The sequence below is a fragment of the Phalaenopsis equestris genome, unplaced genomic scaffold, assembly GCF_001263595.1.
Source record: "Phalaenopsis equestris unplaced genomic scaffold, ASM126359v1 Scaffold000022, whole genome shotgun sequence".
In the NCBI taxonomy this organism is placed as follows: domain Eukaryota; kingdom Viridiplantae; phylum Streptophyta; class Magnoliopsida; order Asparagales; family Orchidaceae; genus Phalaenopsis; species Phalaenopsis equestris.
Window position 1 is genome coordinate 824278 of NW_018164464.1, and position 9704 is coordinate 833981.

Here is a 9704-nt window from a genome sequence, read left to right on the forward strand (position 1 = left end):
TATATACCCCCTTCCTTCAGAGTTCTACCCCGTCTACCTCCGCCACTGCCGTTACAGGGAGGCAATCTTCTTCTCCTTCGCCGGGGACACGCGATTCTTCATTTAGAAATATCGAAGCTGTCTTCTACTGGAGAAAAGGCGACGGCGATCGGAGATTCGTTCGAAAACCTTCGGCCCCCTCGTCATCCGGCGAGGCAGAAAATTTAGGTAGAATTTGAACATTATGACATCTAACCAGTGATCTCCGATTGTGGAAGAGACATTGGAGTGGGCAGCGAGCGGTTTTTGAGCTTTTCTTTTGTTTGATTGAAACCCTTGTCTCTCTCTCGGTGTCTTTTTGTATATATCTATATCTCTCAGGCTGGTTCAGCGGCGTCGATATGCGGGCAAGCCCGTAGTGACCGAGCGCCTCCTGAGACCAGCGACATTGATGCATCGATCATATGACCGAGCAGATTCTCAACCTTCCCCGAGTCTCGCTCTTGTCTAGATCTGATACATTTTACTTCAGCTTCGTGCCTCTTCTTTGCTTTTCGGTTTAGTTTTTGGGTTCATTGGTTGCTTTTCCGTCTACCAAACCCGGCTTGATAGAACTATTTCGACCCTAATTTCAAAACGGGCGGTATCGTCTCCATTGATGCGCAGTATTCACTGTCGAAATTTCTTCCTTGTATTTCTTGCAGAGTTAACTATTACCAGGCTTAGTCAGGTAGCCATCGATCATCAATGGTGGTTACAGTTACATGCCTGGAATACTAACAGAGCGCATCGTTACACTTATTATATGTTGATTAATTTTGTGTTACATCTGTGCTCAACATTTACTACTCTGCAGTAAAACAAGGCCTTATGCTTTTAACATCGTGTTTGTTCTTTGCTTTCATTTGAAAATTGTTTGGTGAATTTGATTGATTTTGTTGGTTTATGATTGTTTTTTAATTGAAAGTTTTCTAAAACTATATTTTGGATGTATTCCGCAGATGTTTGAATGAGAAATTTTGAGGCTTTACTGAAATTTTATAACTTTTGCACTAAGTTCTATTGAAATTTTTGAGCTTTCATCAAATTGTTGTCAGGTTCTATCATTGAAATTAGATGGCTTAAAACTTGATGCATTTAGTTTTCAGAAATAATAATGATGATCATTACAATTTACAAAATTTTCATTTCAATTTAATAATGGAAATTTAACTTTATTTGTTTCATATTAATAGTAATTGGCTAAACATTTAAATAAAAACAAGTTTATTGAAAATTTAAAGTTTCATTAAATAATTCATCCGATGTAATGATACTTATTTTCAGTTGATAATATAAAGATTTTAATAGTTTTTGAAAGAGTTGAAAGTAAAACATGTTCAACTATTTAAAAGTCATGCAATCACCAACATCAATCATTTATTTTGAAGGCCATTTGAAAGAGATAATCAAGAGGAGCAATGGTGTTTTGTACCTGAGCTGTTGAAAGGCAAATTGGGCATGGTGGGAGCGCAAGTTTGGAGGTTAGTGTAAGATAGTGGCACAACATGTATGTATAGGGGTGTGAACTAGCTGAGCTTGGGGAGTTGAGCATATGTTTGAGTGCGGCTTCTTTATATTTTTTTACAGTTCTATGAACAGCCTGTTCTTGTTTGATTCTAAAGTAAAATTTTGTGTTTGTTTTCAGCTTGTGCTTGGCTTAAATTAGCTCTTTTAAATAGATGTAGGATGTTTGATTTGAACCTTCATCATTTATATGCAATGGAAGGCTTTTGATCTCATGATAAACATGAGGTGTGATATTTAAACTTAGATATAAATATATATAATATATTATTTTGTGTTAAAATCTGTCGAACAATTTATAAAGGGTAATTGTTATTTAACTTGTTTATAATTTGAGCTTAAAAATTTTCTTCTTTTGACTCATTTATATAACAAACAATTCGAGAAACAGTTCTTGATGAGCTGAACATGGCTGTTTTTGGACAACAGATTTTTTTGACTGTCGTATGTATGTAGGGCTGGTAATGATCCGCTTTGGAAGCTCAAAAGAAATTCAATCCAAAATTTTAGCATGTAGCTCTATTCATTCATTTAAATCTCGATTCGAACCAAATTTCAAATCAATTTTTGAGCCATTAATGTTCTTTGGGCTAAATTCGCTAAATTTATAGTTATATGTTGTTAATGATTCGATTTTGAGCCGAACTTGGGTCGGATCAAACTTGACTAAAAAATTTAATCCAAAATTTTGGGTTGCAGCTTGACTCATTTATTTAAATCTAATTTCGATCAGAGCCAAAATTCATTTTCGAGCTAAATTCACATCCATATATGTATGAATCTTGGATCTTAGCGGGTTTGTGATGCTATCCCACTTGATATTATATTTATTCTCGGGATTGAACTCATGATCTTCTCAAAGGGTTGGGGGGTAAATTGCCAAAGTATTTGTTGGCTTGTTTAGAATTAAAATAGTGCAATCATATGCATATCATATATAATCAAACGAACATTGATATAGGATGTCATTGATTGTTAATGTAAATGATAGAAGTTCTATTGCATGCAAAGAGTATAATTTTGATAAATTGTTTGGGTAACACTAATGGACATGAGATGTACTTTGTTAAATAATTCAAATGCATTAATTATTAGGTTAATGTTTATACTTCTGCCCTCACTTTTTCTTTTATATGTTATTAAAGATTTATTTGATTTTTCGTCATGTTTTGAAGTGTATTACAAGTCATTCTTGTGAATTCTTATGATTTCAACATATGAGATGGAGGGAGAGACCATTTGACATATATGCAACCTTTTTAAAGCTTTTAAGAGGATGAATAATACATCATGAAATCCTCACAACTCTTGAGATACATTCTAAGTTCAACAATCTTGCGAGCTTCTTTTAAATTGAACGTAGAAAATATTAAGTTTTCATCCTCTTTAAAGTACTTATATGAGTTCTTGGAGCATTATATTCATTAAGGAGTAATTCAACTTCAATCCGATGTTATTAAAATCTCAACCTTTGGATATCGTCTTAATTTTGGTGCGCGCAAGCTTGTCAAATACCCTTTTTCTAAAACCTTCTTGACGACCATCCCCTCTATTCATTATCTTGAGGTCATAAATCCCTGCTAAAGGTTAAGAATGATCCTATAATCGTTAGGTTAAGCTTATTTGAAATCAAAAGTCCAAATATTTGATCATTCCACTTGTATGGCTAGTTAACGTAGCTTTATGACTCAACTAGAGTTGTCGGCTTGGATTTGTTTTAAATATCATGCACATCTTCATTGAGCGAAAGCCTCCTTGATAGTTATTAGTTTCATTTGCACACATTAATGGCATAGGTCTCGTCTTGCCAAAGTGCTTCGATGCTCTGATGTCTCTTCTTGCCAAAGTGCTCGGCTTGTTGGCTCACAACCTCGCTCGATTAGCATATCACTAGTCATTTCGATACATTTTCCGGTGAGCTTCTAATGCCTTCTCAGACCACCAATACCTCCTCCAACGAGCTCCTGTAAAAATTGACTTTTTAGTACGAGTTCACAAGCTGGCTAGTGGCTAAAGCCAGCCCGCGGCGAGGTTCCGGCCGGCTCTATTCATGCTCGACTTGAGTTCACAGTTTACCAAACGAACCAATCTCGAGCTTGGCATGGCTTGCTGCACCCCTAAACCTAATAGCTATAACATACGAGAAAGATATTATATTAGCTATGACCTAACATATTATAACTTAGATAAATGCATCCATGTAAGTTTTGTATTATTCCACAAGCAATTACTGATATTATTTTAAGAATTATTTTAAATCTAAATAGTTATAATATTCTTACAATGATATGAAGGGTAAAATAAAAATTATTATGAAGGCAGTGACCCATCTTCCCTGCATTGATGCATCATGAACGGTAAGGATTTCAATTTATTTGGGGAATTCAGACCCAATGGATGAGAATGGAGAGATGATCCAACGGCTGAAATTAAAACATTAAATTACATAGAATTTAATATTTTTTTTAAATGATATAATTGTTAATTAATTTTTATTTATAAATTTTATTTTATGAATAATTTAATCAAATTAAAATTTGTCAAATATAAATAAATAAATAGACAAGTAAATATAATTATTTAAACATTTTGAGCCAATTTAACCCAAACAAGATGGAATAAATTTTTATTTTTGTTCAACTTATTCATTTAGAGCTAAAAGAAATTGCGCATCTTCAGCTAGCTTCATGAACTAGGTGAACATGAGCTCAGAGCTGAACAATAGCTAATAGCTATTTATGAAGATGGGCCATTTTAATGAAAAATTATTAGGTGCGCGAATATGACACATATGGACAAAGATTCAAATGAGATGTCGTGAGATTCCGTCCTGATTGGGTGACTGTAATTTTCTTAAAATTTGATTGCAACTACGTTCTAATAAATCAGGTTGAAAAAAATAACTTCTCAAAGTCAGCAAATAAATAGATCTCTAAACAGAGAAATTATTTCATGCGGACAACACATACAGAGATGCATGCGCACTCGTCGTCGATTAGAGTTTTTTTGTTTGTTTTTTTTAAATGAGGCCCAACGAAATACAATTTTGCTCTGATCGACGGCCGAGATCGAACAGCACATGCATCTCTAACTTTAATGTAATCTCAATATGAGACCAATGCTAGAAGATTAAATTTTTTCTAGGAGAAAATATTGGCTGCTGATTCCGAACACGACCGCCTCTGCATTCCCCCTCCCCGACACAACTCAACACGAGCGATGAAGAGCGGAGAGGCTCCGGTGGACCTTCTGGAAACCCTAGGGGATTTCACGAGCAAGGAGAACTGGGACAAGTTCTTTACTCTGAGGGGCGCTGGAGATTCGTTTGAGTGGTACGCCGAATGGCCGTCTCTTCGCGACACGCTACTTTCCCAACTTTCATCCATTCCATCTTCCACCACCTCTTCCGAAGCTACCGCGGGGCTGCCTCGGATCCTCATCCCTGGATGCGGCAATTCCCGCGTTTCCGAGCACCTGTACGACGCCGGATTCCAACAAATTACCAATATTGACTTCTCTAAGATCGCGGTGTCCGACATGCTGCACCGCAACATTCGCTGTCGCCCAGAGATGAGATGGCGGGTTATGGACATGACGGATATGCAGGTAAGATTACCAAGTCGTCTTCTTCTCTGGTTGTTTAGCTTTGGTTTGTTTGGTGAATTGGAAGTGTTCATGGAGTTGGAGAAATTATAAGGCAATCGTTATCTTTATGATTGGCTGTTAATGGCTAAGAATTGATTTTGAGTTTTAATTGATGTTGGGAATTGGATTTCTGGTTAAATTGGATGAAAGAAGGTTGAGGTTGATGAAAGGTTGCTGTAGAAAGGAAGTTGTAGAACTGGAGTTTGAAAAAAAAAATACTTTTTTTTGTGATGCTGCAAGAGTTACTTCGCTCCTCTTAAAAACCTACTTTTAGTATCTGAGAAGACACAGTAACCATGTTTTATTATGTATTCCATTGGAAACAGTTGTCTTCAGTATTAACAGATGGTTAATGATAGATACTAATAGCATGATATTTTACCAAATTGGTAAAAAATATTGTTGGAAGATGGAAAAATTATCAAAAGAGGTTCTTGCAACCAATGGAATTTAAATCATATGATTAATATCAACATAATTTCAAGTTACCTAATTCATTTTTTCAATAATCACTAGTTTGCCAAACATTGAATTTAGTTGTGTTATTTGAAAAAATGGCCACTAGCAATCAAAACATGTGTACATCTTTCGATAATTACATAAAAGCTACAATGCACTCCTTGCTTGGATTGGTTTTGGTGGAAACAATCCAAATTGAAACATTTCTAATTAGTTCAAAGATCGCAATAACCATTTTTGAAGCTTAATTGGTTTAAAATGCTTAAATAGCTAATAATATTGACTTATGATATTGTTAACTAATTGCTAGTTTGCCAACCAACAAGTTTATTTGTACCTTTAGAAATTTTGTCCAATAGTAGTTGACATGTGTGTACATCTGTTGGCAATTACAAGAAAGTTCCCCATGCTTGCTTTGGCTTGGATGGAAGTAGTGCCAATCTTGAAGGAAGAAATTATTATTGTTTTGAAGATTTTTACAATGATTTTTGAATATTAATTGGGTTATAATGCTTAAATAGTTAAGAATTCTTGATTCATGATACAGTTGCTATTTTAATACCAGAAAATTTGCATTTAAAATCCAAATATTATGCTACATGAAGAACTTTGGCCACATGATTCATACCATCAAAGGAAATGTTGTTTAAATTCATGATGGTGTTGAATTTTTTTTAATCTTGCTCTAGAAAACCTTTAATTAGATGTATATGTGAATATTATGGCTAATTATTTTGCTTTGACATGTTGACCTTCTCAAAAAATAGAAATTGTTGAGACCATAATCTTGATGGATCTTTAATCATTATTTATTACAATAAATATTTAATATTTCCTCTTCTCTTCTCTGTAGGTTTTATTTTATTTTTTAACTCGGCAGTAGTTTAGGATTTGCACTAGGTGGTTGGGCTTATGTACGGCTTGGGTGAATTAAATGCATGCCTCATAAATATGCATATAGAAGGCTTTCATAAAACAATTTTGCTACAATTTTTTTAAGGAAGGTATATTAGAAATCTTGTAATTTCTATTGGTTTAAAATGAAGGTCCGATCTTTAGATCAAACAATCTTAGGTGAACCCTTTGTGACTCGATTACTTGTGAACGCCGCAATTCATGCACCTACTGCACCACACACAATTTTGACTTAAACTGACTCGCCAGCCGGCAAACTTGTCCGAACGATCCCGAATGACGAAACGGACCGCGCCGACGCGTCCGAAACGTCAACTTTAGCTAGAAAGGACACCCGCATTGTTATGATTTCGCGCGCACAGTTTGCACGAAAATCGATGCATTTTTTTTCTTTAGCGGGATGCAGGTCCGGACTCAAATCGGATTCAATTCAGGCTGGACTCGAGCATGACAAGAGTTAAGCAAATTTGAATTTCGAATTTCAAATTTCAAATTGCTACATAATTCAAATTTCAAATTTTAAAATTCAAATTTATGATTTAATCCTCCATTAAATATTTTCATTTAAGTTGGCTGCATGCAAGGAAGACTTTCAATTCCCCGCCAATGTAATGTAACGGCTCCTTAGATTAATTCGGCCCGCTCCTATTCTAAAAAACATTCCGCACCGAAGCCGCAACCTCCCTCTTCCTCCTCGCCTGCTTGATCCCGTCTCTGTAACCCTTCTTCTACTCGCGCTCGTCCATTTTCCTCTGCACCGAAAACTTTCCGCCCGTCCCCTTCTCGGCACGATTTGAGACGGTCTCCACCGAAAACACCTGCTCCCCGCTCCTCTGCTCCTCTGCTCGACTGCTCGACCGAAGAAGCGTCTCTCCCGTTCGACCGCTCCTTCCTCTGCCGCCGTATGGACGAAGCCACTCGCCTCTCACTTTCGCATCTTCCTCGCTCGCCCAGAAAGCCCCGCTTTTCCTGCTTGAAACATTCCACCGCAACTCCTCCGCTCAATCCGCTCGGCTCAGAGGTTTCCTCGCGACAGACTCCCACCCCCTTCACGGGGCTCGCCCGATCCCGCCTCCCTCCTCTTCGGGCAGAGGAAACTCCGCTCAACAGCTTCGATATTCTCTGCACCAAGGCTTTCGACTCCTTTCTCTGTCACCTGCTTCGACTCGCTCAACTTCGTCTCTTAACCTCGGCACAGAGTTCTTAACTTGGCTCTCCTTTTTCGATTGAAGCATTCGCTAGCTTACCTCTCCCTCTCGCGACCGAATCCTCGTGCCTAACACCCTCACCGAGCCGAACTCCCTCTTCTTCCTCTCGAATACGGAAGGAGGAGACGAGCATTCTCCAGTCACGCACGTCCTTTTAAGCGCAACAACTAAAGCAGAGGAGAACAGCTTGTGGCATTGCACTAATTCTACACCACATTCTTTCATTTTTTGATCTTCTGCAAACAGAAGGTGATGGGCTTCTTTGTTTTTTTTTTTTAATTTTTTTTTACTGATAGAATGCATAGGAATTGAGTGCAATTATTAGGTTAATGTTTATACTTCTGCCCTCATTTTTTCTTTTATGTGTTATTAAAGATTTATTTGACTTTTCATCATGTTTTGAAGTGTAATACAAGTCATTCTTATGAATTCTTATGATTTCAACATATGAGATGGAGGGAGAGACCATTTGACATATATGCAACCTTTTTAAAGCTTTTAAGAGGATGAATAATACATCATGAAATCCTCACAACTCTTGAGATACATTCTAAGTTCAACAATCTTGCGAGCTTCTTTTAAATTGAACGTAGAAAATATTAAGTTTTCATCCTCTTTAAAGTACTTATATGAGTTCTTGGAGCATTATATTCATTAAGGAGTAATTCAACTTCAATCCGATGTTATTAAAATCTCAACCTTTGGATATCGTCTTAATTTTGGTGCGCGCAAGCTTGTCAAATACCCTTTTTCTAAAACCTTCTTGACGACCATCCCCTCTATTCATTATCTTGAGGTCATAAATCCCTGCTAAAGGTTAAGAATGATCCTATAATCGTTAGGTTAAGCTTATTTGAAATCAAAAGTCCAAATATTTGATCATTCCACTTGTATGGCTAGTTAACGTAGCTTTATGACTCAACTAGAGTTGTCGGCTTGGATTTGTTTTAAATATCATGCACATCTTCATTGAGCAAAAGCCTCCTTGATAGTTAATAGTTTCATTTGCACACATTAATGGCATAGGTCTCATCGTGCCAAAGTGCTCTGATGCTTTGATGTCTCTTCTTGCCAAAGTGCTCGGCTTGTTGGCTCACAAGCTAGCTCGATTAGCATATCACTAGTCATTTTGATGCATTATCCGGTGAGCTTCTAATGCCTTCTCTGACCACCAATACCTCCTCCAACGAGCTCATGTAAAAACTCACTTTTTTGTACGAGTTCACAAGCTGGCTAATGGCTACTGCCAGCACGAGTCGAGTTCGAGCTCGCTATTCATGCTCGACTTGAGTTCACAGTTTACCAAACGAACCAATCTCGAGCTTGGCATGGCTTGCTGCACCCCTAAACCTAATAGCTATAACATACGAGAAAGATATTATATTAGCTATGACCCAACATATTATAACTTAGATAAATGCATCCATGTAAGTTTTGTATTATTCCACAAGCAATTACTGATATTATTTTAAGAATTATTTTAAATCTAAATAGTTATAATATTCTTACAATGATATGAAGGGTAAAATAAAAATTATTATGAAGGCAGTGACCCATCTTCCCTGCATTGATGCATCATGAACGGTAAGGATTTCAATTTATTTGGGGAATTCAGACCCAATGGATGAGAATTGAGAGATGATCCAATGGCTGAAACTAAAACATTAAATTACATAGAATTTAATATTTTTTAAATGATATAATTGCTAATTAATTTTTATTTATAAATTTTATTTTATGAATAGTTTAATCAAATTAAAATTTGTCAAATATAAATAAATAAATAGACAAGTAAATATAATTATTTAAACATTTTGAGCCAATTTAACCCAAACAAGATGGAATAAATTTTTATTTTTGTTCAACTTATTCATTTAGAGCTAAAAGAAATTGCGCATCTTCAGCTAGCTTCATGAACTAGGTGAACATGAG

The 9704-nt window shown here is 36.3% G+C and overlaps 1 protein-coding gene and 1 long non-coding RNA gene across 2 annotated transcripts in view; one reads left to right on the forward strand and one right to left on the reverse strand.

The window, feature by feature from the left end:
* The window catches only part of LOC110018425 (65-kDa microtubule-associated protein 3-like), a 75804-nt gene that overhangs the window by 13153 nt on the left and 52947 nt on the right, over window positions 1-9704 (reverse strand). The window lies entirely within an intron of this gene.
* Window positions 12-1665, forward strand: LOC110018432. Its single transcript, XR_002293356.1, has 2 exons — window positions 12-207; window positions 1410-1665. It is a non-coding gene; the product is annotated as an uncharacterized LOC110018432 (long non-coding RNA).